Source organism: Pteropus medius, unplaced genomic scaffold, assembly GCF_902729225.1.
Source record: "Pteropus medius unplaced genomic scaffold, Ma_sr-lr_union100, whole genome shotgun sequence".
NCBI classification, from domain to species: domain Eukaryota; kingdom Metazoa; phylum Chordata; class Mammalia; order Chiroptera; family Pteropodidae; genus Pteropus; species Pteropus medius.
The window spans coordinates 11,171,184-11,197,616 of record NW_024352784.1 but is presented as its reverse complement, the minus strand read 5'-3'; the positions used below and the strand labels follow the sequence as shown (position 1 = coordinate 11,197,616).

Sequence of the window (26,433 nt, the reverse complement as noted above, 5' to 3'; positions counted from 1 at the left end):
ATCTGATTGTGTTCACATTATTAGACTCAGGTTAAACATCTGTGGTAAGAATTCCCCATAGATGATGTTGCTTCCCTCCCCTTGTATTGCACTAGGTGACACATAATGTAAGTTTGTAACATCACTGGTGACAAGAGGTTCGATCATTTGGATGAGGTAGTATTGCCAGACCTCTGTATTGTAAAGGTGCTCTTCTCTCTTTGTAATTAATAAAATTATCTGTAGAGTGATCCTTTGAGATTGTGTGACTATCCTGTTCTTGAACAATTTACATCCAACTGTTTTAACATCTATTGATAACCCTTGCCTAGATCAATTGGTATCTATAAAAGGATGAATTTCTATGTCTTTCTTTCCTTCTGTATTTGTTACCTGATGTTCTTCTGATAGATTAGCTTTTAGCGCCCTCCCCACTCCCCCTGCCTTTTTTGTTATCACTTGGATTCCTGCATTCTTTTTTTCCACCCTATGTATTATAATCCATTACCAACCTTCTGCCTTCTTTTTTTTCCAGCGTTATGCTTTATGATACACAGATTGTCCCAAATTTGGCCGCAGGGTTTCTGTTCTATTTTACTTAACCCTAAAAACAACCTGATAAAGTAGGTGGGATTTTACCCACTTTAAAAGTGAGGAAAATTAAGGCTCAGAAAATACAAGTAACTTCCCCAGAGTCACATAGCTAGTTAGCAGATGAGACCAGATGCAAACCCAGTTCTGACTAACTCAAAAGTTGTCCCTGCTACTCGTGCTGATTCCTGGTAGTCCAGGAGCAGAATGCCATCTGATGAAACCAAGTTAAAACCATTGCATCATTGGTGGTAACAGCAAATGATTGGAAACAACCCTAAGTGTGCATCAGTGAGAAACTGGATAAATAAATGGGTGTGTTCACACAAGGGAAAACTATTAATCTACAAACAAGAATTAGGGTGTTCTGCAGACACTGATATGGAAAAATCTCCAAGGATATATGAAGTGAAAGAAAGAAGGTGGCAGAACAGTGCAAGTTTTGTGAAAGAAGTGAGGCTAAGCATATTTTGATTTGCACAAAGAATTCCTGGAAGAGTATAAAATAGCAAAGTGGTTACTGGTACAGGATAGCAGGAGTGAGTGGTACAGTGTGTGTGTGTGTGTGTGTGTGTGTGTGTGTGTGTGTGTGTGGTGTGTGTGTGTGTGTAGTGAGATTTCTTGAGATTTACTATTTCATAAAATGCTGACTTTTTAAATAGCTTTATTGAGATGTAATTCACACATCACGCAATTCACCCTTTTAAAGTGTAAAATTCAGTGGTTTTTAGTATGTTCACAGAGTTATGCAGTCATCAGAATCTAGAACATTTTCATCATCCTCCAAAGAAACCTTGTACTCATTAGCCATCATTTGCTATCTTCCTTACCCTAGCATTCCAGTCCCAGGCAACTACTAATTTACTTTCTGTCCCTATAGATTTGCCAATTCTTGATATTTCATATAAATGGTCTTTTGTAACTGGGTTCTTTCACTAGCATAATCTTTTCAAGGTTCATCCACGTTGTAGCATGGATCAGTAGTCCATTCCTGTTTTATTGCCAAATAATATTTCATTGTATGAAGATACTGCATTTTATTTATTTACTCATCAGTTGATGGACATTGGGGTTATTTCCACTTTTTGGCCATTTTGAAGAATGCTACTGTAAACATTTGCCTGTAAGTTTTAAAGCAGAAATTTGTTTTTATTTAATTTGCATCTGTATCTAGGTGTGCAATTGTCGGGTCAACTGATAACTCTATGTTTGAACTTTTGAGAAATTGCCAAATCGTTTTCCTAAGCAGCTGCACCATTCTATATTTCCTCCAGCAGTTTCTCTATATTCTTATTATCTGTCTTTTTTTAAAATTCTAACCCTTCTAATGTGTATATCACATTGAGTTTGAACCACACGAATGTACTACCAATGTATTATTTATTCCAAAAATTAAAACAAAAAAAAATTAGAAATGATGTCTCAAAATGAAGTTTCAGATGGCCAGCTGAAAGGTCAGGGTATGGTGAGTTTTGGCCTTTGGATAGGGATGATGTATTTAAAGTTTCCTGGTTCAGCCTCGTGTCCTAATGCATGTACATTTCCATCTTCTACTTTTTAGTACCAGCTGACTTTTCCTCCTCCAGTGCTCTCCTAGGTTCATTGACCAGAGAGTGGGGTGCTTGGGTATAAAGTGCTGACTTAAGGATTTCTTGTCCTTTAGAAGCAGCCCTAGAGAGAGTGGCTTGGATCATGTTAGTTCTTTAGATCAGGGGAAGTACCAGGATTCCATGGGCCATGGTGTCCTCATATTGTTTTTCCTAGTATGCATGGTAAGGGCAGTAGACAAGGCTGCTTTAGCCATTGGTGACTGATCTATGAGGCATGGGATGCTTTAGAAGAATTCAAAGAATGAGAGCTTACAAACTGAACTTTGAATTTGTGTTCTGGCACTTTAAAGCTGTGTGATCTTAGACAAGTCACAACTTTTCTGCGTCTTATATTCCTCATTTTTGATAGAGGAGCCTAGTCTAAAATATCTCTTCATAAGATACTTATTAATTACAAAGGGGGAGAGAACTGCGTTACAGAGCACAAAGGTGGTTGACACCATTTTCACTAAATGATCAATGTTAATTCCAGTGATGAGACGAGTCAGCATCTGAGAAGGATATATCATCACCTATGTGGCATTCTTGCCAAAAATGCATAACCTGAATCTGATCACAAGGAAATATCAGATAAACCCAAACTGAGAAACATTCTATAAAGTAAATGGCCTGTATTTCTCAAAAATGTCAAGGTCATGAAAGACAAACAATAAGGAATAGTTCTGGATTAAAGGAGACTAAAGACACAAAACTAAACACATCACACGATCCTGAATTGGATTGCACCAGAGAAATTTTTTTCTTTTGCCATAAATGACATTATTTGATCAACTGGTAAAATTTGAATAAGGGTTGAGATTATAGTATAGTATCAATATTAATTTTTTGATTTTGATAATTATACTGCGAAACTATAAGAGAATGTCCTTATTTTTGAGGAAATAATAAGTACTTAGTGGTAAAGTCATATCTGTTTGCAGAAAGAGAGAATGATAAAGCAAATGCAGTAAAATAACATTTAGGTAGTCTGAATGAAGCATATATATGAATTCCTAGTAATTTTCTTGCTTTTTTTTGGTAAGTCCAAAATTATTTCAAAATAAAAAGGTAAAAAAGAAGGGTGGGGATATGACAATACCTAGAGCATAGGATTGTTGTGAGGATTAAACAAGGTCTTGGGTATCAAGTCCCAGCATGGTGCCCTTCACCTGCTGGGCTTTGAAGTACATTGAGGATCCCTGATGGGCAAGGCAGCCAGTAGCCCTTAGCCATTGCTTGGGAGCCAAACTAAAATTGACACATGGCATGCATACGGCAACACTATTGTTCTAAACTCAAAACTGAGAATCATGTTCTGACAAAGAATTTTTCCCTTTATTTATAAATTCATTTAATTGAAAAAAAATTACAAAAATATATAGCAAATCCCATTTCGTTATTCATTTAGTAAATCATCTCAGTATAAATTTACATGAAATCATGATTGTCCGAGGAAAGTTAGGAGTTATGGGCACTTGGGGCCATATTTAGGCCAGTATTAGCATTCAGGCAACTTCCTTTTCCTTTTTCTTTTTCTTCTCATCCCTCTCCTCTACCAGACAATCAAGTTTCTGATTTTGTCTCAGAGAACCGTTTTAATTAGCCATTTCAAATATTAGTTGTTTTGGCAGACAAAAAGAAACTTGAATAAGCTTTTTCTTCTAATATGTAAGAACTCTGCTTTCTAGGGCCTAACTTCGGAAGGAATGTTTCTGGTTTAGAAATTTGGATAGCAACCTCAAAAGGAATTCATGTCCTAGAGGAACTGGGACTGGCGTCGGGGAGCTCAATTTCCTTTGAGATAGAATGAAATAAATATTTCTTTCTGAAATAGTAATAAAGATCTATTTATTTCTTCTGTCTTTTTGCTCAGTGCTTTAAAATATGAATGATGAAATTCAAAATAGATTTAGCCCAAGAATCAAAAAACCAAAAAACAAACAAAAAAAACCTCAAGTAATCCTGATTAAAAAACATTTATAAGATCTTGAACAGGCTGCTCTTCTGAGTAAGATGACCCTTAGTATAATATTTAGGTCTGTCCCTTTGAAGTGACAACATTTCCAACTACTGGAGCTGCAACTGTGTAGCTGAAGATTCCACATTCGATAATACTGAACTGAGTCATTGAACTGTGGTGATTGTGTCTGTTTTAACTGTTACTGCCATAAATTGCTTGGTTTCAGAATACTGCTGTGCTCTTTGCTTTTAAAATTATCATGGTCAGGAAGCTAAAGGGCATGTTCATAGTACAATAAGTTACTTGTATTATATAATTTTATAATAATAATATTGGCAAACAGTTTTTGAGTTTATGATGTACCAAGAGCTATGCTAACTGCTTTACATAAGTTGTAGTATTTAATTGTAGCAAAAACAACTTGAAGAAACTGAAGCTATGAGAGCTTCAGTAACATGCAAGAGATCCTATGACTAGTAAGAGGCAGATCCAGGGCCAGAAATCAAGACTGTCTTATTGCAAAGCCTGTGATTTTCTGCTGTATGATACTGCCATTTGGCAAATTTGTGTGGAAGCCGATTACTTTTTCACTTCATGTTTGGAGCAGAGTCCTTTCTTACTTATTTGGTGGGTGTTTACTGAGTGCCCATCACCTGTCAGGCACTTTGAGAACCATAGAGATGATTGAGACCCAGTCTTTTTCATTAAGAAATTTACACTCAAGTAGAGAAGATAAAACAGATACACCCTTGTACACCCATATTCATAACAGCATTATTCACAATAGCCATAAGGTGGAAGCAACCCAAGTGTCTATCAAGAGATGAATGAATAAGCAAAATGTGGAATGCACATGCAGTAGAACGTTATTCAGTCTTTTTAGCCACAGCACCTGGTATTCCCTAGTGTCTCTCATCCAAGTACTAACTTAGGCCCGACCCTGCTTAGCTTCCGAGATCAGAGGAGATCAGGCCTGTTCAGGGTGGCATGGCCATAGACTATTCAGTGTTAAAAAGGAAGGAAATTCTGCTACATGCTACAACTTGAAAATATGCTAAGTAAAATAAACCAGACACAAATGGACAAATATTGTATAGTGCTTCTTTTTTGAGGTACCTAGTGTAGTCAAACTCATAGAAACAGAAAGTAGAATGGTGGTTGCCAGGGGTTAGGGGAGGGGGCAGTGGGGAGTTGTTATTTCATGGGTATAGAGTTTCAGTTTCGTTAAATGAAAAAATTCTGGGGATTGATTATACTTAATAGCACTGAACTGTACACTTAAAAATGATGAAAATGATAAATTTTGTATTATGTATATTTAACCATAATTTTAAAAAGCAAACAGATACACTTTTCTACTATGTGCTGGAAAGTAAATAGTGAGACAGGAAGGACTGATGACATCATAGGAATTAGAGCTGGCTTCCTAGACAGGGTAGATCTGGCTGGGCAATGGAAGATGGGTAAGATTTATATGGCAATAAGGAAGGTGGGAAGGGCAACCCAGGTAGAAGGAACAGTGAGCAAAGTTAAGAGGCTAGTTGGTGCTGCTTTAAAATCCAATTCTAGCAAGGAACAAATCTCCAAGTACATGGTTCTATAATTATGGATGTCCCAGCAACCTTCCATGTGGGTAGAGACTTAAATACAAAGTCTCAACCAGGTTCTTGAGGTCATGGTATGCCGGACAGGGACTCATTCATGATTCATTCAGTAAACATTTATTTAGCACATCATGCCAGTGCTATGCTAGATACTTTATGTATGTTGGAAGATGTAATGCCTTCAATCTCTGAAGTTATTAATAGTCCTAAATAACAGATGCAGAAATTGTGACTCAGAGATGAAGTAACTTGCCCAAAGTCACATGACTGAGAGGTAGCAGGAGCAAGTCTTTGTGTGGAGCCCATGTGGTACCCTCTAAGCTACACTGAGAAGTGATGTCTGGCTTTGAACTTATGGTCAGATGACATGTGACTGACACTGCTTGTCATCTTGCTGCCTTCCAGGCTACCTCGGCTGAGTTATCTTATAGCTCTGAGGCTCCTTTCTTATCTGTGAGATGAAGACCTTGTATTAGACCAGATTATTCTAATGTTTCTCCCAGATCTAAAAACTCTATTCATCCATCCAGCGCTAATTTAGTATTATATACCAGGGACTGTGCTGGTGGTTACTGGTAATTGAGATTTTGCAGAACATCGTTCTTTCCTGAAAGGAGGTTGTAGATTAGTGAAGGAGACATAAAATAGAATCGTACAGTATGGTCATAATGCTTGTAGTGGTGGATACAGAAGATTGGATAAGAGGATGTCAAGAGGAAATAATCCCAAAGATCAGGAAGATAATGAAGATCACAAGAACCTCATCCTTCCGATTGTCCTTATGGTCATAAGCACACTACGTATTTACTAAATTAAGTAAAGCTTTGGTGAACTCATAACTCCTTTTTATTTTAAGCCTTGTGGAAAGTTTAGCTGAATTGACCATTGTCAAATACAGCTATGTGCCAAATATTTATAAGGTTTGGATTTTCCTCCAGATTGGAGAAAGCTTATCAGGTTGAAGAGAAACCTGGGAGTTTTTCTTTTCTTTCAAAATGAATTTAGGAAGCATGAAGTGAAACTGTAAGAGGTCCAAGGACCCAGACTTATTTGAAATGTTCATATCTAAAGTCACAGATGGTTATAGTTCAAAAGGCAAGTAAAATGGTCAAGATATTGGATAATACATGTGATTTTCTCAAGATTACTAAGGACTGGTGAATTATTAAGAATTAGAATGACTAAGTATTAGAATCTAATACTAAGAAATTGAAGTGAGGGTTGAAGGGGGAAAAGTTAGGAGCTATCATTTATTGAGCAGCTACTGTGCATTAGGCACTGTGCAATGACCTCTCCATTCACAATTTTGTTTTATCCTTCCCACAGTCCTATAAGATAGGTCTTCTTATCTTTTTTAAGATATATAAACTGAAACTCAAAGAGATCATGACTTGCTTAAGGTCATAGCTAAGTAGAGACCGAGCAGTGGTTCAAGTACAGGTTGTTGAAATCAAGGCCTTTGCCCCTTACACTGCCATATACTTCTTTAGGATCCTAGATTTTCTATTTCTAGAGGAACTGCTCTGGTGTACGGGGCCTCTCTCTCAATCTTGGAACCCAGTAAGTAACAGGAGAGGCAGATCTTCACGTTTTCCAACATGCTAAAGGACAGCTCCCCCAATTTCCTGTCTTCCTTCTGAGTTGGTGGATCACCAGCTATCAGGGATAAATGGCTCTTACTAAAATGTTAATTTTTTTCCCCTTTTTTTGCCTTTCCCAGGTAGTGTATGAGTGTTTGATCTTGGCAATTTGTCTCCTAGAAGTGGATCATAAAAATCATCTGAGAGAATGCTTATTGAAACCAGCTAAGTTTATGTAATTGATCCCCTCTCCCTCTCCCAAAAAGGGTAACTTCAGCTTATATGCCTCATCGTCTATCTTTGGGGTCCCAAGAGACCTTGTCATCTGGCTCTCAGAGGCCTCCAACTATAAGATTCTGACAAAATCACATGAAAGTCTCAGTACTTTGAACCTGTGCCTCATACTCCCTCAAGGGGCATAAGCTACAGTGTCTTGTCAGAGAGAGTTTTCCCAGCTGGTTTTGCAGGCAGGCCAGGCATCTATCCCAGGCCCTTTAACCTCCAGGAAAGTTCCCACATATAGCTGCATGAAACAGAGAAAACTAACTTCCAACATAGGTTGAATAATTATGGCACTGGGGCAAAGTCTCCTCCAGCTGGGCTATTTCTCTGCCCTGGTATTCCATAGTTTGGGCTACAGTGGAAATAGAGAATGTGGAGTTAGGAGACGGGCGCTCAAGTATTGGCTCAAGTCATAGATCCTGGGACCATAAGCACTTGACCTGTCTGAGCCTGTGTTCTTAGCTGTACATGTGGGACTGGGGACAACCCCAGCTTCCTACTGTTGTTCTAAGGGTCAAGTAACTCAATGTATATTGTAAAAGTGCTTTGTAACAAGCAAGTAGAATGTATTACACATGTCAGTGCTTGTTGTTATAAAACAATTTGGGCTTAATAAGAGACATTTCTGGAAACTGATCAGGATGCATGCTCTGTCATCACTGGATCCCAGTTCCTGGCAAAACTTTTCATTGCTCAAGTAGGCATTCATGGCATCATTTCCTATTTATTTTTGTAATATTTCCATTTATAGTCTTATAAATGCTCCCAGAAGTTTTGATAATTCTTGAATATTTATCTTTGAAAACTCTGGTCAAGGTTATACACTTATACCGAGAGCTATTTACCCCAGAGTAATTTTTTCAGTTCTCGGAGCCATATATTGATCTATTTCCCAGTCAATCCTGGGACAGCAAAGCTGGCTATGGATGGTGAATGAGGTTTGCTTGTTAGGATTCTGTATGGTCAATAACTCCCGAGGGTATCTGATAGTAGGTAAACCCTAAGGCAGTGCTATTACAACTTCGCACATGCTCCTGGTAATGAAATGAGAATAAAGAGAGAATATCTTACTATAGGTGGTGTATGAGTTTAGAGCAATTAGCCCTTGGAAACTGAAAAGAGTCTTTTGTGTATTGTCATCAGTTTGTTGGAGTTATTACTCTGTTCTAAGAAATTTTCTAGGTGTTCCCTAGACACCTGTGGATTGTCGCTTACTCCTATCTTTTTGCCATTTCAAATGAGTGCAGTTCTTTCTTCTTGACTGTGTTCCTCAGAACTCTTTAAGTTATAAATGAAGGAAACCCACTCAAACTAGCTTGAAGCAGGGATTCCTTGTTTTGGTATTATATATTCTTAATAACAGAGGTAAAGAGGAACAGAATGTTGCATGCTAAATTATTCTATATGCCTTATTGTGGATGGGATTTATTCCCTCGGGTCCATGGCTATTAAGGTGATCTGTTCAGATGATCTGTGTTTCTCTAGATCAACTTTGCAATAAAATGTGAGCGAGGCTGTTCAGGCCGGGTATCAGAAAAGAGCCATTGCAGGACTCCTTAGAGACTCCTGGAATCCAACTGTATAACCCAGAATGCTTGAAAGCAAGGATGCCAACCCATTTTAGTTGGTTGAAAAACACGTGACTCTGGGAAGTAAAGGGATTTTTTTGAGGTTCATACAGAGGTCAGCAGAGGGCCAGTGTCTATCTCTTTGGCTATTAGAAAAAGCTTACCTAATGAGTCAGGAGGAAAATCCATACTTTAACTATTCTTCTCTCCTCTGGTTTATGAAAAGCCTGGAAATGAGCATTGAGATATATAGGATTTTTTTTTTTAACGTTCCAAGTCAGTGTGTCTGGAGCATGGTGCCTTGGAGTGGGGATGTGAATCCACCACATCACCGGATGCGAGCTTCTCTGGTCAGCTGAGAGGAGAGAGAGCTCCAAGCAGTTTCTTTAAAGGAAAGCAAAGAGGCCAGAATCTTTAGATCAACTTTGCAATATCTAAGGACAATCTGACAGAAAATGAAGTTGGAGTGTGCTGTACTTGTACTGGAGATGCTCAGTTGAGGGATGGCAGAAAAGCATCCCCAGCTACTTTCAGAAGAACTCTTTGTAGGAAGCTACAAAGAAGAAGGAAGAGCAAGAAGGAAGGAAGGAAGAGAGGAAGAGATGGAAAAGAAACTCATCCTTTGAAATCAGCAAAAGGTATCACCAGGAGTGATTTATGGGTACACAGAGGAGAGACATTAAAAGAGTAATCACTGGCTGTTTGGAAAAGTATGTGTAGTGAGAGTGGAGGCAGTAAGCTTTATTTTCTCTTTTACCTAGCTCCAATTTGCATTAGTGTTAATAGGACCATATATTTTAGACTTTCCTTGGCTTGCTGCCCTGGCATAAATGTTTGAATTCCTTATTTTGGTATTATGTATTCTTAATAACAGACGTAAAGAGTAACAGACGTTGCATGCTAAATTATTCTGTATGCTTTATTGTGGATGGGATTTACTCCCTCAGGTCTATGGCTGTTAAGGTGATCTGTTCAGATGATCTGTGTTTCTGATAGCTACTTCTAGTTAGCTTCATAATTTGCCCAAGGGGTTTGTTCAGGGAATAGCTAAATGTATTTTTTATTTGGTAGAACAAGGTGAGTCTTAATCTTGGTTATCTGAGCTCTGGGGCAGTCGGTATAGGGGCCCCTGTCATCCAAAGGAGCCAGGAGAGCTGTGTGTTCCCCTTGTTGTGAGTTGTTGATCCTGGGGGCATTTATTAAGCACTCATTTGATACACATTGATCCAATTTACCCTTTTTTTGTGGGGGGGGGATTTAGTTCTTAGGGTTACTGCTGTAGAATCCAATTATTCAATTGAAAAAATAACAATCGAGCTTCTACTGCGTCTTCAGTATTGTTTCAGATTTAGGAATATTCTGTGCGAAGAGTTAGAATCAGGCTGTTCACGGAAACCCAGCAGAATTAGAATGCTAAAACTTCCGAGTTTAAAGAGACCTTAGATATAATCTAATCCAGAACCAGGAAGCTTTTTCTGTAAATGGCCAGAGAATAAAATTCATATTAGGAGACCAGAAACAGTTTCTAGTGCATAGTATTTTTTGTTTGCTTATACAACCACTTAAAAACGTGAAAATCATTCTAAACTGGGGGTGGATTTGGCCTAGGAACCATAGTTTGCCAATCCCTAATCTAATCCATTCCCCTCATTTTTTTTTCTTTAATTAAAGAGGAAACTGAGAGCCAGAGGATGAAATGAGTCCTCCCCTCCAAAGTTGCACAGCTAATTCTTGACACTGCTGGATTGGTGATCTTTAATAAAGAATCCCAAACTGCCTAGTCACTTTGCAGATGTATAATTTTGGTCCTGAGGGAAGTATGAATTTTTAGTTAATAAGTAATTAGGTGCCTACCACATTCCAAGCACTGCAATCAGTTTGGTTGTTGGTGTAGGCAAATAAGATGGCAGTGTGGGACGTGGCATGTGGGGACAAGTAGTGAGCGCTGTAGGGCACAGGAAGACTCTCCTCTCTCAGTATGTGGGATGCTTCTGTGGGTGAATGAATGAATCTATTTATTCATCGCACCTCCCCCACTTGTGTTTGGCATCCATTACCCAATCTGAAGGAAGGGGACAGGGGCCTGGCTTCCTCCACACTTGCTCATTTTTCTCTTTGGGGACTCAAACCTCATGTACATTCCCTATGTGCATAGGTGGGTTATAAGATTAAAGGAACTAAAGTGAAAAAATATTCAGATCGCCACCTGAGAAAGATGATTTACTTGGCAGTTGCTTTGTTTTACCAGTTTAAGCAGCGATGCTGAGACACATTTGAAATCGTATAAGATTAATCATAGAGCCTTTTACTATTCCAGAGTTGGAAGGGACTTTAGCGATCATTTGGCTATACCTTTTCATTTAACAAATAACAAACATGAGGCCCAGAGATATTATATTTGTTACTCTGGGTCACTCAACAAATTCATAGAATCTCAGTTGTAAATGACCTTAAAAGATATCAAGTATAACCAACCACATAATAATAAAAAAACAATAATCATAGCCAACATTTATTGGAAGTTTGTCGACATGTATAGTAATATATATTATCTAATTTAATTCTTACAATAACCCAGTGTAATAGGTACAATTACGATCCTCATTTCATAGCTAAGGAAACTAAGCTTGAACAGATTAAGTAATATTTGCCCAAAGGTACCAGCCAATAAGTGGCAGAGCCAGGATTCAAGTCCAGACTCAAGTACTTAACCTATTCAGAGCCCTTTACTCCAACTTGCCTAAGTGTTTGGACTGTTCTCCATTAGCTCATGAGCTCCTTGTGGAAAGGGGCCATGTTGCCTTCTGAGATTGGTATGTAAAATTTGCTCAACAGATGTTTGAGCAATGAATGGATCAATGAGTCAGTCAGTCAGCCCATACTTTAAGCAGTTGACACTTTTAGTGACAAAGGAATAGGAACTCAATGGCTGGGCTAGACCCATGCCCAGGTCTGCTAATGTCTTTTACTACCTGTGGGTGCCAATATGTAGATGTGGGCCAGGAAAGCCAATTGCTCTGCAGCTGTCTTTACAGTGTTACTGAACAGTTTGGAGAATTAATGTGCATAGTAGAATTCTCTTTGAACATCAAAGTTTCCTTGAAGACATGAGAGTGGTTGGTTTCTCAAATCTAATAAAGTTTGTGGAGGCAACTGAAAGATTCTCTCTGCATGTGGTACCTTCTTTTTTTCCCCCAGCCTTTTTAATTTGAAGTTGTAGCTTCAAGCTATAGTCTGAGGCATCCTGGGGTTTGTGGGCTAGAGAATTGAGGGATTCTGTAAGGAAGAGTGGGCATGGATTTGGCTTCGAGCCAAATAACACATAGACAAATATCTTCGCTGCATTAAATTTTTAGTTCTGACAGATGAGAACAACTGGCTCATTAGATGTATCTTGTGTTGTTTTCTTTCCTTATATAAGTTGAATGTTTTTCTCACCTGACAATGGTAATACATGGAATTGTTTGGAGTTTTATTAAGTCAAAGACATTCTAACAGATTTGTAGAAATTGTTCTAAAAAGACTAATTAGGTCACTGTTTTTTGTTTATTCATTTTTATTTTTTATTATTATAGAGAACAGCATGGGCATTATTTGCCATTTATTTTAAGCAGATTTTCTCTATATGGCAGAGAAAAGTGAGGTTCTTGGATTTTAGCTCAGAAAGCTTTATTCTTTGAACCTAGGCCTGTGGGTTGGTTCATATAAGTCAATATATAGCATTAATAATTGCTGCATATCACTTGGAGGGAAATCCAAATTAAATAAAGAAAGCTTTCAGTAGGTTGTGAAAAAAAGAGATTTAGGTTCCATTGGTAAGAATCTTGAGGGATTTTCAGGGGGAAGAGATGTAATACAAGATACTATTCTCATTTGTAGGCGTTTGAGAAATCTCTTAAAATAGAAAAAAGCACATGAATATTTGTTTTTTTAACACAAAATAATTCAAAGGCCTGCCCATGTTTCCTGCCAAAGCTATTTTCTTTTCAAGCTTCAGCCAACCCACCACAATTTTATTTTTCTGATTATATCAGAGAGAAAACCTTACTTAGTGATTGCTTACTGTTAATACCAACTTTTAAACACTTCTTATCTATTAATGAATCTTTCTTTTAACTCTACCAGTGTCTACCCCTGGTTTACTGCAGTTTATATCTGTTCCACCTCCCCTTCAGCAGTAGTAGTCACTTTCAGTAAAAAAGGGGTAGGAGGTGGAGGACAGCAAAAAAGGATGAGAAGGATCTGTTCACTACATAGTGGCTGCTATGTTACAAGATACATATTCAGTGTCACCATGTTCTGGAGATAGGTATGCATTTATTCTTTCTAACTTTTTATTTTGAAAAATTTCAAATGAACAGATGAGTATAAAGGACACTCAAAAATTTTTAGATTTCCTAATTCTTAACATTTTGCTATATTTGCTTCATCTTCATATACGCAAATTTACATTTTGGGGGGCAGACACATGTTACTTTATCTCTAAATATGTTAGTGTTTATCTCCCAAGTATAAGGACATTCTTCTACATAACCACAGTAGCATTATTATACCCTAGAAATTTAACATTGATTCCATAATATACAGTCTATATTTAAACTTTGCCTTCAATCATTTACCTTTTGCTGCATAACAAACCGTGCCAAAACTTTGTAGGTTAGAAAAAAACACCATTTATTAATGCTCATGTTTCTGTGCATCAACTGGATGGTTCTTCTAATGTGCATCAAGCTCCGCTGATCTTGGCTGGGCCCCCTCAGTATCTGCAGTCAGTTGCTGGATCCACCAGGGGCTGGCTGGTCTAAGTTGGCCTTAGTTTGGATGGCTTGTCCCTGCTCCAGAGTGTCTCTTATCCTCCAGCAGAGTAGCCCAGGCTTGTTTCCACAGGAGATAGGTAGATTTCAAGAGAGCGTAGAAGTGTACAAAGCCTTTTGAGGCCTAGGCTTGGAGCTCACACAGCATAACTTCTGTTGCAGTCTGTTGGCCAAAGCTAGTCACAAGCTCCTCTTGAGAGGAGCTGTAAAATCATATTGCTCAGGGGCATGAATAATTGTAGCATTTTTGCAAACAATCTATCATAATCCTATTGTTCAAAAAAGATGAATAATAATGTTACTTTTATAGTGTTAATAATGTGATTTTTGGTCTCTTTTAAATCCAAGATCCAATTAAGGATTGTACTTTAAGATTCCAGGCCTGTTTTCTTAATATTTCACAACCTGAGTTTGTCTAGCTATTTCTCCATGATTATATGTTGGTTAAGCATCTTTGGCAAGAATTTTAAGTAGCTGACATTGTATACTTCTCATTGCTTCACAAGGGGAGGCACATACATTAGTTTACTCCATTAGTGGTGATGCTCAGTGCAATCACTTGCAAAGGTGAGGTCTGCCAGATTTCACAAGCATAATAGTGCCACTTCCTAGAGATAGTTTTCTATTGAGTCCGGACATTGGTGCTAAAGTTCTTCCAATCACATCAACATGTATTTATTAGATACCTACTGTGTATCTATTTTGAATTTAGTACTGTGGAGGAACTAAAAAAATGGTAAGGAATGTTGCCTGTCTGAAGGGATCCATAGTTTTCATGTGGTTGAATTACTCTTTTAAAAACTGAACAAAGAGTATGGGAGTGGTGATTCTAAGTTAATGATTGGTTTATAAAAACTTTATTGAAGTGTAATATACACACAGAGAAGTGCACACATAAACATATAGCTTGATGACGTTTCTGAACTGAACACACCAGTGCAACCAGCACCTAGATTAAGAAACAATATAAGGACATCTCAATAAACCCGATTTTTAACTGTATAGACTTATATCCAAATGTTGGTTGTCATTTTCAGTACCAATTTATGAGTGGCCCAAGGAAATCAATATTCTTTTAAGCTCAAATGGTGTTTTCTAACCATCACTCTCTGTATTCATCAGCTGGAATTAGAGTAACTTTTACTATGCCCATACATCACAGTCTCTCCATTTCCGTCACAGTGCAGAAGGAGACCTCTCTTTTCCCAAGGGTAACCTTTCCTTATGTATTCTGCCCTGCCCCTCTTGACTTCCCTGGGTCTGGTCCTCCTTCTGGTTCTTTCTTATATTTCCTCCATTTGTCTTCTGTGTTCAGCTTCTCTTTTTTGGCCTTGCTCCTCACCTTCTACACTTAGCAGCAGTCCTGCTGCTCTTCATCAGGCTGTTGCTATTCCCTCTCCTTTTTATCACCAAACTTCTTTAAAGATTGTTGTGTTCCTCTTTAACCTATTCATCCAAATGCCCTTTGAGACTTGGTGTCCCTTCCCACAATTCTAGTAAAGTTCATTAGCAAACCCTAGTTATTAAGTCAGCCTTTGTTCTCTTAGATTCTGCTTCCTTTGGATGTCTTCTCATTTCTTTGAGACTGTCTCTTCTCTAGGCTTCCATTTATTGGGTGATCTTAGTCTTCTGCGAGCTGCTCTGAGCATCTCTCTACAGTTTGACTCTCCACAGAAAGAATAACAGTAATTCCAGCTTCTCTTTGTCTGTATAAGAATGACTTTTTTTAGGACCTTTTTTTTTTTTATGGACTGTGGGTCATTATGTTGGCAATTTATCTGCAATTCGGAGATTGTGTTTTTAATGGCAGACTCTCAAATTGATGTAAATTCTCTGCAACTTTCATTTTTTGATGTTGTGCCTGGTAGGAACTCAATAAATATTTGTTGGAATCATTTATTGATTCAATTATTCATCTATATGTTCAATAAATATTTACTAAATGTCTAGTCAGTGAATTGACTTGTTTGTTAAATTTAACAGGTTACATCTTTTTTTCAAATTATGTAATATGGTTTTTCTTTGTCTTTTTCTCCCAAACTTTGTTGACATTTATTTATTTGCTTGTGTTTTTCTAATTTGAGCAGTTACTAGCTATATGATTCTTGGATAAGTTACATATAACCTCTAAAAATCTGTTTCCTAACTTTTAATACAAGGATAGTAATAGTACCTACTTCTTGAGTTTTTGTAAGGATATAGTAATGGCTCAGTACATGTTAGTTATAATTATTATTATTACTATAATGTGTCAGAAACTGTATTTTGGCCCTCAAAGCAATCATCCTGAATCAGGCATTATTTTCCCTGTTTTTCAAAGAAAGAAACAGAGATTCAAGTGATTGAAATGACTTTCCAGATATCACTGAGCTAATAAATTGCAGATCTGGGATATCTGGTTCCATATCATGTGCCTTTATGCACACTGAAAACCTTACAACATCTTGCATGACACCTAGAAGTCAGCTAGGAGTCACTTTGTAGTGACTGAAATAAGCTAATACTGTTCTCATTTGCTTTTAAAAGGTGGAATTTACCAAAGAAGTCGTGGGCTGTTGTGGACAGTCCAGTCCTGAAAGTCAGCTTAATAAAGATTTTATCTTAAAACCACAGAATTCTAGGGTTTAGGAGGATTTTAGATTTAGAAAGATTTGCCCACCCAATTATTGAATTTCTAACCATTTAGCCAAGGGGTCATCTGATTCATTTTTTAACACTTCCAATGACAGGAAGTCATCAGCACCGGGCTGCCCATTCCACTTTCCACAGCTCTAACCAGGGGACAGCCCTTCCTTACATCAGCTGAACTCTTCTATGTCTGCCTTGATTCCTAACTCTTACCCACTCCCTGTACCCCCTCTTTCACACAGTATCCAGTACTAATCATGTTATGTCACTTACCTAATTAACACTCTTCCTTAATTTCCATTGCCCTTATGACAAAATCCAAACTCTTTTTTGTCAATAAGGCCCTGCCTCATCCCAAACATTCTTTCTTCCTCGTTGTTTACCTAGCCTTGGCCCCTGGTGGCCTTTATGTTCTTCAGACAAGCCAAGCCTTTTCCTGAAGACAACACTTCTTATTCCTTCTGCCTGCGTTCTTCTTTTCTGAGCTTTGCATATAGCTGGCCCATTCTCATCTTTCAGGTCTCAGCTCAAATGCTACTTCCTCAGAGAATCCTTCCCTGATCACTCATCTATGGCCCTAAGCTTATCATCCCGTACTTATTTTTCAGTATATCTTATCTTCTATGCTCATGAGAACATAAGTTCTTTGGTGACTGGACCTAGGCTACCATGTTAACAGTCTTATCTTCTACAAGTGGCACAGTAGCTGTCCATAGAACGTGCTCAATAAATGTCTGAGGAATAATGAATGGCCTCATGATTGACTGAATATAAGGGTTCTGGAGTCATTAAAACAGATTTGAATCTAGTTTGCCACTTTCTGTGTGACTTTGGGCAAATTATGTTACCTTTTTGGGCTTCAGTTGCCTCACCTGTATAATAGCAATCTTATCTACTCACAGAATTTTATGAAGATTAATTAAGATATTGGCTGTGAATGTACCTGCCACAGTACCTGGCACATATTAGGCGTTCAGTCCATCTCAAAGCTTGCTGGTTAATTCTGAATGTATATAGAAGAGTTCTGATTAATGAAACTGTTTAAATAGTGTACCTGTGTGTGCATGACCCATAGCCTGGGTGTAAGATGCCTCTGAGTCCCCTAGTGCTTGCCTGGCTGAGAAGACAGTTCTAACCCTGGATGTAAGTTGTTGTACTGAGTGATGCTCAGTCTGATGACCCAGAGGTGCCAAGCTCAGAGCCTTCAGTGGGCCGCTGATCACAGCCCCCCAAAAACTAAATGATCAAACATGACCTTGTATGGCCCATCTCTTCTCAAGATGGATTGGGATGCTTTGTCTAGACAGTTGTCTCCCTTGAGAAATCACAGTTGCTCTAAGAGGAGGTGCATGGTCTCCTGTTAAGAATACAAAATAGGCCTGTGAGCTGTTTTCTGGAGGGTGTGTGGAGTTTGCTGTGTGGTGTGGGGGCCTGTGGAGCAGAGCCTGCAGAAAGGAGCTGTCGGCTTTTATACTCACAGGCATCTCAAGGTCATGGTGGCAGCCTTCTTCTTCACACGGGCAGTGTCCTCAGAGCCTATGGTCCATGAGAAGGTAGAAAAGTCCCTGGCAGCCTTCCCCGAGCCAGTGATTCTGTACCCCTACAGAGGAGTGCTTGGAGGAATTGAAAGGTAATCCTGAAACTTGCATCACCTGCTGGGAAGGGAGACAGAAGTCCCTATTCAACTTGCTTGCTCGGCATGATGGCCTAGGTGGTTGCCCTCTATAGGCTGTTAGGGTGAGTGTTTTAACATGGAAGCTCTAGAATGAGATAGACCTGGGTTCAAATCCTGGTCATATCATGTCCTTGGCCAAGTTAATTAACATCTGGTCTTAGTTTCCTCATCAAAAATGGGGTTAATAATGATCCTTATCTTATCTGGTAGCTGTGAGGATTAGATGATACAGCATATGCAAAAATCTTAGTTCCAGGCCCATGGCCGATGTTCAGTAAATGATGATTCTTTTTATTAGGCAGAAGAGGTCAGAATTCTGAGTTTATTTCTGATGAGCCTCACCCATATTGAACTTTGAGTCTTGGTTCCCCACTTGCCAGCTGTTTGCCTTGAACAAGTTATCTAACCTCTCTGAGTCAATATTCTTACATGCAGTTTATAAATTCCACCTCATGGTGAAAGTAGCATGAGATCAGAGTGCCTGACACATAGTAAGTGCTCAAAATGTTCATTTTCTTCACCTTCGGTTATCACGTATCTGAAATACTGTCCCTTTAAGCTTGTTAAGATTCCTCACTAGGCTTGTATGCAGCTGTGTTCAGACAGCTTGGCAGAAGGAAAGAGGCTGCTTTTTTTTTTTTTAAATGACTGTTTCATAATCTGTTGGCTCAGATCTGCTGCTGCCACACCCTGTGCCTCTCAGGGTCCCTGGGTCCTATTGCAATTAGCAGGTGCCTTGCCAGTTACCTAAATGACCCTGGAAAGTGGCTGCTATGGAAGGCTACCGAATGCAAAATGGATTTTCCTCTCTGCTCTTTGGTGTGAAGCTGGCTCAGGTTCTTAGCTGCAGGAGGAGGGGCTGGCAGTACTAAACTGCAGTTGGACTTAGCAGTGGGGAGTTTTCTGGTTTTCATTAAAATTCTCTGGCTGTCTTTTGGGATTGCTCCCTTGGCTATGACTGTGCGCTGGAGCTGGTTTTGCTGTTCTCTCAACTGTACACACCCATCAAATCACAGTGGCCCTGAGAACGAGAGAAAATTAAAGATGAGGAACAGGCTGACTAAGGGGTCTTGGTCAGCAGTATTTGTGTAAGGGATCCGCATCTACAACTGCAGAGCCTGAATTTTGTGATGTCTTAAACACAGATAGGGAGGTAGACATAGCTGAGCTGGGAACGGGTAGCAGAGGGAATCCTCTTACAGCTTATTCTTGATGACAGACTTACTCTTGAGGGCAGACAGAGGTTTCCTGGCAGCTTTCAGAGGGTCCCCAAATGTTACATTCATGAGTGAATTCAGTCTGATCTAATTATTTTCTGAGTTGCTGATACCTTTATATGCCCAAGGGGATCAGGATTGGTGGCAGTTCTCTGAGGGTGACAGACTGAATTCAAGTACAGAAGATTCAGTTTTTAAATGTTAATTTCTGGTAGCTGAAGAAATCTCACTTGAGATTGAAACTTGAATCTGAAAACCTAGGTTCAAATTATGATTCTGCTGTTAACATGCTTTATGACCTTAGAAAGATTACGTCCCTGAGTCTCAGCTTCCCAGCATGGTTGTGAGGATTAAATGAGGTAAATTATGTAAAGTTCTTGGCATATCATATGTTCTCAGTAAATGGTAGATGTTGATATAAAGTGGGCTAGATTTGACCTGTCACTTCAGCTCACCAACATATATCTCAATTCTGTCATCTAGAACATTTGTTCCGCATCTATCCTGGCTTTATGTCATTTAAGAATTTGAGGTAAACATGTTCTTAGGGGAAGTGAATCTCCTCTCTTGGGAAAAATACACCAAAACCATATTATTATGTTTCCCAGTAAAGCTTACAATGTCAGATATTTCATCTCTGTATAACTTGGGGGGGAAAAAAAAAGGATTTTTGATATCATTCTTGATGGATAGATTGTGAAAAAACCATTTTAGTTGATCTTGGGTATATATGTTCCATGATGATAATCCCAAGAGAATGTCACCAAGGCTTCCATTTGCTTCAGAGTAAACTCCATTTCCAAACTTTTCTCATTTCATTCCACTCTTCAAACCCTGTGTTCTAGCCACAGTGGACTACTCTCATAAAAATAATTAATGTGAAACATATTTTACCTATCAAAGAGTATTCATTTCCTCCACCTTTCATATGTATGATGTGTTTCATATTAGTGTAAAGAAGAATAATAAAATCAAAATTGTGTATCCAGCATTCAGTTTATCAAAATGAATATTACTGGTACCTTAGAAGCTCTTTCTGTTCTCCCTCCAAATCATGTCTCCATCCTTCCTCACCAGAGCCAAAGATTATCCTATGTTCATCATTCTCTTACTTTTCTTTATGGTTTAATTACCTATGTATGTATTTCTAAGCTATATATTGTTTAATTTTTTAAACAAAGATGCAAGTATGAATCTAGCAAGCTTTGTAAGAAAAGGGCAACATGGCCACTCTTAGATCTGAAAATAAGCTAAACTGATTCTGGGTCATAGTCTGGGATTAGCTTTCCTGAGAGTTATAAAAGGTCCTACTGAAAAATTCAGTGGGCAAGGTTGTGAGTGAATCCTAGGAAATATAAGGCTCACCCCTGCTGGGGCATTTGATAGGGCTGTTGTGTGGGCCAAGCACTGGATATTTGGTAGGATATGGTCACAGAGAGTGGACTGCTCTTTTCTACTCCTAGTCTCTCTATGGCCTATCTCCAGCTCTCAGAATGTAGATCACAGTGAAACTCATCTGTGGGATGAAGTGAATGCCATCGGCTGACCCAGGCAGACAGCAGCATCAGCACATGGTCAAGGCAAATAGAATCAAAAAAGAATATAGACCAAGTTTACCTATCATTATTTGTCAGGTTAAAAATGACAATGTGTATATCACCTGTGGAATATTCTTACCCAGAAGTTGACTCCTAAATCTTATCAAGCCTCTAGAGTTATTGTACATTTATTGGAAATATGGATGACAAATTAAATTATACTCTAAGAGGGCAAACAAACAAATTCGGTGTTGGACAAATGACTTGGCTTCTGCAAGAAGTCAATAGCATAAAAAAAATCATGTGGCTTAAGAATGAAAACCAAATGTAATGTATGAACCTTGTTTTGATTTGGATTGTTTATATATTAGTTTGCTACAACTGCCATAACAAACTATTACAGGCTGTGTAGCTTAAACAACAGAAATTTATTTTCTTATTGTTCTGGAGGCTGGAAGCCCAAGATCAAGGTCCTGGCAAGGTGGGTGGGTTTCCTCTGAGGCCTCTCTCCTTGGCTTTCAAATGGCTGCCTTCTTCCTGCCTCTGTATGTTGTCCTTTTGTGCACATGAACTCCTGCTGTCTCTCTCTCTGTCTTAATCTCCTCTTCTTGTAAGAATACCAGTAGGATTGCCTGAGGGCCCACACTAAGGGCCTCACTTTAACTTAATCACTTAAGTCTTTAAAGGCCAGATTTCCAATTACAGTCACATTCTGAGGTACTAGGGGTTAGGGCTTCAACATAAAAATTTGTGTGTATATATGTGGGAGGGCACAGTTTAGCCTTTAACAGTCTAATTGTGAAAAGGCGTTTTTGAGATCTTGTAGAAATTTTATGGATTGATATAAAGGGATTTTTATTAATTTTGTAGGTGTGGTAGTAATTTTGTGATATTAGAAAATGGTTAATGTAGCGATGGGTTCTGAAGTGCATGGAGTGAAATAGTATGATGTGGAATTTGTTTTAAAATATTTAAACAAAGAAAAAATGGAAAAAAAGGATAGATCAAGTTAATAGGCCAAAATGTTCATAATTATTGAATCTGGGTGACGGGTATCAGGATTCTACTTTTGAGCACATTTGAAATTTTTATAATCATACATTTTAAATATTTAGAATAACATTACCAAAGAAGATTTAATGGCAGTGGGGTTGTTGGCAATATCCTTTTTCAACATGTCTGTCTCTGGAGTTATACTTCTGCAGTCTGGTTGGCATCTTCATGTGGCAGTCAACTTGGGGTCCTCTGTTGCCTAGACCCTTTGACTCTTGTATACCACTTGGTGAAGGACATCTTCCAGGAGCTTCTTAAGAAAATGTCCATGGAATGTGAATATCTGAGATTTTGTATACCTGAAAATATCTTCATTCCATTCTCATACTTGATTGATACTTTGGGTATTGCATTCTAAGTTGGAAATCATTTTCCTTCAGAATTTTAAAGGAATTGCTCCCTTGTCCTGTTTTTATTTAAAAAAATAATAAAACTTCTGTTGAGAAGTTGGAAGCGTTCTATTTTCTGGTCTTTTGTGTATAGCCTGTTTGTTTGACTTTTCCCTCTCTGACAGCTGGTGGAATCTCCTCTGCAGTTTTTGAAATTCCACAGTAATTTCACACTGTGCGTGGTGTGCTGAGCCCTTCACACCTGGTAACCTGCATGCTTCAGTTCTTCAAAGTTCTGTCAAATTATATTGTTATGATTATTCTTTTTCCTGTTATCTCTTTCTTAGGATTTTCTCTTATTCAGATACTGGACCCTTTATACTGGTCCTCTAGAATATTAGCTTCTCCTCCTATTTGCCATATCTTTGTCTTTTGATTTTACATTCTGAGAGATTTCCTTAATTTTATCTTTTATTGCTCTTATTTAGTTTTTTTTTTTTTTACTATTAAGTTTGTCTATTTCTAAGAGCTCTTTTTTGTTCTCCATGTATTTCCTTTTTATAGTAGCCTATTTGCTCTTCATGGATGCAGTTTTATTTTCTTTTTGTGAGAATATTAATGGTACTTCTCCCAACCTCCACCCTCAGCATAGTATCTGTTTCCTTCAAGTTGCTTTTTTTGTGTTTACTGTGGTCTGTATCTTTATTAGAGGCTTTCCCAAGATGTCACTCTGAATGTGATCTTTGGCTGTTTTTCCTGATTAAGGGGAGTGGGTAAAAAAATGCTGTCAAGACCTTGACATTATGGTAAGTGAAGGAAGCCACTCACAAAGACCGCATAGTATATGATTTCATTTATATGAAATGTCTAGAATAGGCAAATTTATAAAGACAGAAAATAGATTAGTAGTTGCCAGGGGCTGGAGAGTCAGGGAAATGTGGAGTGACTGCTAATGGGTATAGGGTTTTCTCTGGCGGGTAATGAAAATGTTCTAACATTGATTTTGGTGATGGTTATACAGCTCTGTGACTATACTGAACACCACTGAATTATACACTTTTAAAAGAGTGAATTGAGTATATGAATTATATCTTAATAAAGCTTAATATTATATCTCAATAAACCATCCCAGTGGTGATAGTTGTACAGCTCTATGAATATATTTAACACCATTGAATTATATAGAAAAAAAAAAGGAAACTGACCATGGTGTGGAGATCACTGACTCTGAGCCTCACTATAGCATGATTGGGGTAGGCTGTTTTGGGGAGCCCCTGAGGCAGCACCTTCAGATTTTCTTTAGGGTGCGTTCACCCAGGATGAACCTTGCACTCCTCTTTGCAGAGTGCGGTTCTACCCGACTGTCTCGGGAGGAGACAGACAGGGTAAGGGGATGTGTGGCACTCCACCTTCAGTAGACACAGTGCCCTGTCTTTGTGATGTTCCCCTTGAAATGTTCTGGGTCCTTCTGGGCCAGAGACACTTTTACTTTTTATTATAAAAAATTTCAAAGATTTACATAAGTAAAGAGGATAGTACAACGAACCCCCTTGTTCACTTTACTCAGGATTACCAGTGATCACTTCATGGACGTTTTTGTTTCATCTGTATCCCTCAATCCCTTCCCCATTTTCTAAAGCAAATACGAGACTTTTCTGTTTTATGCTCTCCAGAGACCAAGCCTCTAGAATTCTGTCAGTGGGGAGAGGCTCGAGGGATCCAACTTTGCTCTATGAACATCTTTCACTCTTGTCTTTATTGTAGCGTCCTATATTCCTGCTCTAGGTACACACAGTACGGCAGTCCTGGGCCTGGTGCGTATTCTGTGGTTTAAATCAGCTGAATTCTCAGCTTTCCCTGCATCTGGTTTAGGGTTCAGATTTCTTGAGTCTGCTCAGTCAGTCTCCTCTTTCCTTGTACTTATGACAGTTTTGTTATTAAGAAAAAAATCGCTCCACCTGAAACTAACATAAAATAATACTGAATGTTAACTCTAACTGAAAAATTAAAAAATTAAATTAAAGTTAAAAAAAGAAGAAAAAATGCACTATTGACTTTTTGTGGGTTTCAGGAGTAAGTGAAATTAGATGCAGCTGTTCCGTGTGCCACCATCTCTGGTTGACTGCCCTTTTTTTTTCAGTCTTGCTCTATCCTACCCTATTCTACTCAACTGTAGAACCTTATTTTATTCATTTATATATATTTGCCTTCAAAACTCTTCCAATCTTCTGAGAGCTAAGAGGAATCTCCTTATTTTAACATGCCTTTCTCCTGACCTTGAGGCTAAGCAAAGTTCAGGAGTCCCTGCATTTGTGCCTTGCTGGCATTTTGTACTCACCTCTTAATATAGAATTATTTGCTTGTACTTTGCGTGCTGCATTGCAGTTTGTTTACCTGTCTCTTTTCCTTGTGAAACAGGATTTGTGAGTAGGATTAGTCTTGTTTTGCTCTGAATCATGAGCACAATGCCTCGCTCCCAGTAAACATTTGTTAACTCACAAAATGGATCATTGAGCACTGCGCTTCCAGCACATGGGGACAGACAAGTAAACAATGTCCCTTTCCTTCTCGCCTTTTATGAGCACCACTGTTCAGTAAATATTAAGGAGCAAAACATGCCTTGTCCACTGGCTCGTTGTTATGCAATGTTGTTCCCTTTGCTTTCAAGTGTGGTGTTTTTTACCCAGTCAGCAGGTTGGAGAGGAAGGGAGGATGGCTTTTGGAGTGTAAACACTCTACCAAAGAAGGAATGAACTCAGAGCTCTGTCGTTTCCCTCCCTTGATAGAAAGGCTTGTGGTCTACACTCCACTTCATACTGGAGAAGGAGCAAATTTGTTTCCACAGCTACTTAGTTCTTCATGGTCTTTCATTGCTTTTTCTCTTTGGACAAAACTGCCAGGAGAATTTTTTAAATTGCTGATTACATTGTTAAAAAACCTGATATTAGGATTTATCTATGAGATGTCCTGTTGCAAATTTATAACTTTGCAAGGGTAACATTTAATTTGTCGTTTCTTAAAGTATGTTCTTCAAGATGCAGTAATCCTCCAGAGGGAAAAAAAAATAGAGAACTTGTGGTCAGATTTGAGGTGCTGAATTAAATAAAATTAAATAGGGTTCCTTACCTCAAGACTTCTCACAGCCTTGCTACTGTGCATTATGTATCTCCTAGAAGGGTATGTAGTAGGCAGCATTTTTTAAATTAATTTTCATCTGAGGAGGAGGACATTTTAGTGTTGTGTTTTATGGAACACACACAACTCTGGAAACAGCCCCTCAGTTTAAAGTCATCCTTTGAGGTCCAGTTCAAATGCCACTTTCTCCAAGGCTTTTGGGTCTTCCCCCCAGAGCTACATAACCTTTTCCTTCTTTGAATGGCATTGCCTTTATTTGTCAGATTGTCTCTTTACCTCTCCCCTGCCCTCTAGTAGATCATAAATTCCTTGTACATGTTGTATCACTTCCACTCCATCTGGGACTTTGTCTTGCACAAAGTGCTCAAGAAATGTTTGCAGCACTGCATTGATGCTTTAGCTGAGTCATCCTCAGAGTTCAGAGGGCACTCGCAGGGGTAGGAGGCCAAGAAAGGTCTGGAGCTTGGGACCCTCACTACTTAGGGTTATGGGTGGAGGAGCGGGCTTATGGCAAGGACACAGGGCCAGTGTAAGACCCTGGTCCTGAAGGATAGAACAGGAAGGCAAACCAGGAGATGCTGAGAGTATAAATCAAATGTACTGAAGGCTGATTGTATGCCAGACACACTGTGGTTAGCTTTGAATACTTAACCTTAATCCCAAGCTTTCAAGTAGATGATATTCTTCCCATTTCATAGATGAAGAAATGGAGCATCAGAAGGGCGAAGTAGAAATAAGTACCTGTATGTAGCAGGCACCGTACTAGAAATACAAAGATGAATAAAATCCAGTTTTTCCCCCTAAGGAACCCTAGTTTTATTGAGTAGATCGTCCTGTAAATGAATAATTGTAAACAATGAGATAACTACAATGATTTAGCTGTGGTCAGGG

General features: G+C 38.6%; 1 protein-coding gene and 1 pseudogene across 7 annotated transcripts in view; one reads left to right on the top strand and one right to left on the bottom strand.

Annotated features, from left to right (window-relative positions):
- The window catches only part of RAB30 (RAB30, member RAS oncogene family), a 73,197-nt gene that overhangs the window by 8,470 nt on the left and 38,294 nt on the right, over window positions 1–26,433 (top strand). The window contains exon 1 of one of the 7 annotated variants that reach the window (XM_039848176.1): window positions 9,772–9,791. The exons of the other annotated variants lie outside the window; for them this stretch is intronic. The gene's annotated coding sequence lies outside the window, so the exon portion shown is untranslated. Of the gene's footprint in view, window positions 1–9,771; window positions 9,792–26,433 lie in introns of those variants that run through there. 7 annotated transcript variants of the gene reach the window in all.
- Window positions 5,000–5,118, bottom strand: LOC120590669 (uncharacterized; annotated as a pseudogene).